Below are 6262 nucleotides of genomic sequence, written 5' to 3'. Positions count from 1 at the left end.
TCCTGGTACCCATGTCTCCAGCCCCTGAGGTCCCTCTGCAGGGCAGCCCTGCCCTCTGCTCCCCCATTTCGATACTGTCCCAAGACTTGTCTGACTGTTGTCCGCCCCTCTTCCAGCTCCCACCGCCTCGCCCACGGGGCCGCAGGGAGGCTGCGCAGTGGCTGTGCCAGCTGGGGCTGGAGGCAGGAATGGGGCCCAGCAGTGCCTGGCACAGGGTGGGGGCAAGAGCCCAGGTGGCATGGTTATGTTGTGATGCCATCTAAAGGTCCCTGGCCATGCAGAGGAGAAGGGAAGGCCAGGGGATGATGCTGAGCAGGAGTCCTGAGGTTTTTCCTGCTAGGTCTCCATGCAGCAAAAGACAATCCGTGTGCGGCTGCAGGAGTGGGCCAGACTTCAGCAACAGAAGACCATGGCCCAGGAGGGGTGAGGGACACAACTCTGATCCTCACTGGGCTCCTGTGGCTCCAGGCAGGAAAGCTTATTCTTGGATACAAGCAGGTGGCCTGAGAATATTACTTGGTAAATCAGATAAGCTGCAATCTTGTTATGCCAACGGATGAGTGAGCCAGAAAGGTTTGAATGTAGCTGTCAATACAGCGTCCTGTAAAGATAATGCCTAAGCAAATTAGTCACTTGCGGCTCCCCTCCCCACAGCCTCTTGGTTAGGATGAAAACATTGTTCCCATGAAGAAGGGGCAAAAGCATCTTCAGACCTAATATCCCCAACACTTGCCATCACCCTTTCTGCTTTTCAGGTAGTATCTGCCCTGTCTGCTTTGGACACAATCCGATAAATGGCTCTAACAATACTGCTTCTCTTGGGCAGCACATTTTGCACCACATCACCTGGATGATTTTATTTTGCAGTTGGAGTTTTTAGTAGTGTCCATCTTAGAACTGGGGAGAGACTGTTGATATGAGTTGTTGGGAGGGAAGGAATTTTATCCCCAGAGACTCTAGCTCATTTTCCCAGCCACCAGCCAAGCCTTCAGGGCAGCCTAAGCATTTGAGGTTTCCATTTGAAACACTGCGTAAAGCACATCCACCAACACCCAACAAGGCAGAAGTGTTATGCCAACTCTGCAATTCAGTTTTAAAACTATTAAAAACAAATGTGTGCAGCCACACGTGCTCAGATATTATTATGCTGTGTGACAGTCTAGTGCAAGTTTCCTAAAATAGCAGCTTCATCCTCCTCCAAAATCCTCCATTGTCTACCTAAGTCCAATCAAACAGCATTATCCTGCTGCAAGCTTAGACTGTATCCACCTCAGTTACCACTGGTGTGCCAGCAATGGCTTTCATGGTGCCACCTAAGTTTCCCTGAAGGCCTCAGGAACACCCGCAGCCTTTGAACCACACTTTAAATTCTGGGTACATCTGGCCACCAGCCTTCTCCAGTGGGTTCGCTCTGGCACTGCTGGCTCCCTCTGCAGGGGCGATTTAGTGCTCCACCCACCGTTCCTACATGGTTTCAATTGCACTGCAGTTATACAGCCCTGGCTTGGCTGAACTGATACTGCCTCAGCTTCTCTGCCTCTTCAGCTATAAACTTCAATACTTTAGGACCTTTATTCTTTCCCCTTGCTATCGGGAAATCTTGTTGAGTTTCAAATCGTGCATGCAGAGGAAGGAACTGGGCTTGGATCATTTATATTTTGAGCCTGGAGCGTCACTGTTGGACAGTGCTTGTTTTTCTTACAAGTGTTTCAAAACAAAAACATTTATCTTGAACTGAACATTTCATACTAAACGCAGTCCAAGTATCTGGGAGGTTTGGATCCCAAAGAGAGCCAGCTTTGATTTAATATTAATAGTTCACCCATTTGCAATTTTTCAGCTCCCAAATCACAACCCAAAAGCACATACAATGATTTGCATACACCTTAATACAGCCACCAAACCTGTTTATGTCAACTTGTACATAAAGGTTGAAGCCGTACAGCCTGCAAAACACTATGTTACCAAGCCCAAAGGACCTCATGTTTAGACATAGGGCATCCTGAGTGTGTCCTCTGACTGCATAGCTCTGCACTGTGATACTCATTTCATACACAGACTGATTCTTGGATATTGAAATAATTTAGGGATGTGGCTATGAGGTCCCAGAAGACCTTCCCTCCTTCCACAAATCTGAGCTGGTACAAAGCAATTCCACTAGATCAGAAAAATTGCTAGACTGTAAAAGGAGCTACAACTTCACTTCAGACCTTCTTCAAAGTCCAGGTGATAGGAAAATTCATTTCTTTGATTTCTGGTTTTGGCTGGAATAGAGTTAATTTTCGTCTTAGTAGCTGGTACAGTGCTGTGTTTTGCATTTAGTGTGGGAATAATGTTGATTACACACTGACGGGTTTAGTTGTTGCCAAGTAGTGTTTATATTAAGTTAGTAAGTTTATACTTTCAAGTCTCTCAGGCCCTGCCAGTGAGAGGGCTGAGTGGCACAAGAAATCGGGAGGGGGCACAGCCAGGCAGCTGACCCACACTAATCAAAGGGGTATTCCATACCATGGGACATCGTTCTCAGTATATAAATTGAAGAGAGTTGGCTGGGGCTGGCCAGTCACTGCTTGGGGACTGGCTGGGCATCGGTCAGTGGGTGGTAAGCAATTGTGTTGTGCATCACTTCATTTTTTTCCCTTTTGGATTTTATTTCTCTCTCCCTCTCTCTCCTTCTCATTACAATTGCTGTTGTTGTTATTATTCTGTTTTATTTTAATTATTAAATTGTTCTTATCTCAACCCATGAGTTTTACCTTTTTCCTGCATCTCCTCCCCATGCCTCTGAGTGGTGGGAGTGAGTGAGCGGTTCTGTGGTACTTAGTTGCTGGCTGGGGCTTAACCATGACACTTTGGGATACCAGAATCCAAAGTTCATTAGTGCCCCTGCAAGTTGTTTAATTGGTTTTACTTTACCCAGTCCTTTTCCTCGCCATCACTGTGGGATGAAACAAGGCTTATACTTTACAGCATACTGGAAGTGCCCAGGTTGATCTGGTCTGGAGGCCCTGGAAGGCAGAAGGATGCCTCTGGCTTTCATCATGCGTTGATCATCATTAAAATTACTCCCATCTGGCAGGTTTACACTTATGCAAATGAAGTTTTTCCTGGTGTGCAAGCACTGGTTTCCTCACATATAACTGGCCTGAGAGGCCATGGAGTGTGGAGGACTGGACCCACAGAAAAATGTGTTCCCCTCCAGCTATAAGAAGTTTGTCCATACCACTCCCAGCAGGGTGGTGCCATTATGTGCGCATCGCTTCTGACAAGGGGCGTTCACTGGGAAAAAGAATGGCATCTTTGTTTCTAGGGGTACCTGAAATAAGGTGAGAGCCATCTCTTCGCACTGTTGTGGAAGCCCTTCCAGTGCAGATCTGAAATCTCCTGTCCTACATGACTATGGAGAATAGACTGTTCGCTTTTTCTTAGCAGTAGCCCTCTATACAATTGAGGACAGTTCTGTTTAGAAAAAAGATGACTCAGAAGAGACAAAAAATCTCAGTTCCTCATGTCACATTTTCCCATTGTCTTCCAGGTGACACATCTGTTTAGTACAACTTGGCATAGCCTGTTATAGAATAGAACGATCATCCTGATGGATGTAGACCTCCTACTTGGTAGTGTTGACACATGTTCAGCCTGTGATAAGCTCGGATAGTGACTCATCCCCATGAATTCACCAGGTGACTGTTCTCCACATAATCAGGGCTTTCTGTGCACCCTCGGTGAGTTCTAGTCCTCCTGCACATAGGTGTCCGCAACGTAGTTTTAAGATGGTGCTCAAACACATTTACAGACATGTGACTGCAGCTCATACGCTGGCTTAATATGCATTTTCCCATTCATCAGTGGAAATACTGAGATGCTCTACACCTAAGACAGCCTCTGTGGGGAATCCTACTCAAGAAGTTCTTACATTTCATAGTGAGCTGCTAACAATGTTTCTTCCTCTTCCAAACAGATATGCTACCACTTTTTAACTGTTTCATCTAAGCCCTCACCTTAAGAGATAGAGTACTTTTGTGTCATTTCCTCATGACTTAAGATCTGTGACAGTTATTACTTTCCTTCTGTCCACAGACTTCTTACTCTGGCATAGAGGAAATTATGCAGGCATGACACAGTTTACTCTTAACAAAATCACACTGGCTGTTATGTATGTCCTCTAGTTACTTACAGAACACGTTTGTTCTTGTATTTTCTTAGAAGCTAGATTTAAAGCAGTCTGTTGTGGAATTATCCAGTTCTTCCTTTTCCCTGTTTTGCTGAAAGAATCATTGCATCTCCCTTTTCCCAGCACTTCAGAACTTCAGAAGATCCTCCATTAATTGCCAGAAAAAGCCATTAAGAGCTTAGACATTACTTCATATAACACTCTAAGCACTCCTGTCCTTCACTACTTTCCTTGATATTCCTACTCTTCCCATTCTATCCGATGTTCATTGCCCTTCATATTCCTAATTTAATCTCACTTTGGATCCTGACCTTTCTGACTTCCCATTTTTCTTTTTTCATGGTATTTTTGTACTAATCATCAATAATTTTGACATGCTTGCTCACTTTCTGTCTGTTTTTCTCTTGCTTAAGATAAGAACACACAATTTACAAAATAGCCTATTTTTTCCAGTTTCAAACTCTTATTTCATGGTCTAACTCACCTAAACTGTCTCCCCACCTTCAAGTTCTCAGCTAGTTATTTCCCTTGCCTCCAGTCAAAACCAAAGAAAATTTCTTTTTGCTCTTTCTGCCACCCTTTTTACCCAGAAAACAGCTGCAACATGCAAGACCTTGCTAAACAGCCTGTAACCTGGAGCGCTGCCATCCATACAGATATCAGGCAATTAAAATTCCCCACTGACCAAGTTCTGTGCTTGGGACAGTCCTGCTTGTTACTCACAAGAAGGCCTCATGTACCCCCATTCTGGATATCTGGTGCAGACCTCCACCATGATAGTGCTGAACAGGTCCTTGTCCCTCCATTAGAACATGTGTATGCACCCCTGGCACACATCAGCTTCTCCAAGTCTTCTTAAGCAATAAGTCTATTTTAATATCCTGACCAGAGCAAGTCTCTGCCATGTTCACAATAAGACATAAGACATTCAACCAGTTGACCCAACAACTGCATCCTACTGCATCTCCTGTGATCCAGGGAGCTGAAAGAGGGAAAGGAGAAAATGGAACTATAAATAGTAGATTTCTAGAACTTTGTCTCAGTTTCCACTGGTTTACCTGCAATCTTCTGAAATGAATTCTCTCTCAACTCCCTTCCACTATACTCCCATGCCTTTGTGAGATGGTGCTCATCTCCTGTTTGAGGAGTGCACATGGATGCTCAGAAGCTGTCTCTTCTGTCTTCCCTCCTGAGCTCCAGACCCACCTGTATAAGCATTTCTAACCCTGCCACCGCAGCTTCTTCTCTTGTCACTGTCCTCCCAGGCACCCACATTTTCATTTGGTCTGGTTTGCACCGCTGCTGGCAGTAGTGCCAGTGCTCAAAGGGATGGGCAGCCTGGACCTTTACTCCTTGAGCAGATGAGCCTTGGCTATCTCCCATCAGTGTGGAGGATGGGACTTAGCCTTGTCCCCCCCCCGATGAAAACACTTGTATATTGTTTAATTTCCCTGAAAAGTAGTAGCCTCCATCGCATTTTGCCTCTCTGTGTGATGCTGACCCTCACCTGCTGTTTGCACAGCACAGTGGCCTCACTGATGTGAAACAACTTCTGTCCCTCACAGTCATAATTTCCACCCTTTCTCCACTAACAGCAATGAGGGATTTTTTTCTGCCTTCCTGGGTGGTGGGGTTTTGGTGTTTGGTTTGTTTTTTTTTCTTTTTCTGCAGGTGTTCCTATGATTCCTCAGAGTGTTTCAACCCAGCTGCCCCACCTGAAGCTCTCCAGATTTCTTCCTAAAGGGATGCAACTAAGAGGCATGTTTTCCTCTCCTGGTTCTTGCTAGCAAGAAGAAAATGCCACAGACCTTGCAAATTTGGTTCAAATCCTGGATTAAAGCATTCAGGATTGGTGCTTCCATTTAAGAACAGCCCTTACAGCAGCAAAGAACCATGTAATAGTAGAGGGAACCCTGAAAGAGTAGCATTACCTCACTATTTCTGTTCTGACCACCGTGCACTTTCGTGAAGGATGGATGCACTTGCTACTACTGCACGGAGCTGGGAGAGCAGAAATAATAAGATGCTCACCTTGTTAGCCAAGGATTAGGCCCAAGCAGTATATATTTAATTGGACTTTAAAGAGCT

This window comes from Falco rusticolus, chromosome Z, assembly GCF_015220075.1.
Source record: "Falco rusticolus isolate bFalRus1 chromosome Z, bFalRus1.pri, whole genome shotgun sequence".
Classification (NCBI taxonomy): domain Eukaryota; kingdom Metazoa; phylum Chordata; class Aves; order Falconiformes; family Falconidae; genus Falco; species Falco rusticolus.
This window is presented reverse-complemented; position numbering follows the sequence as displayed.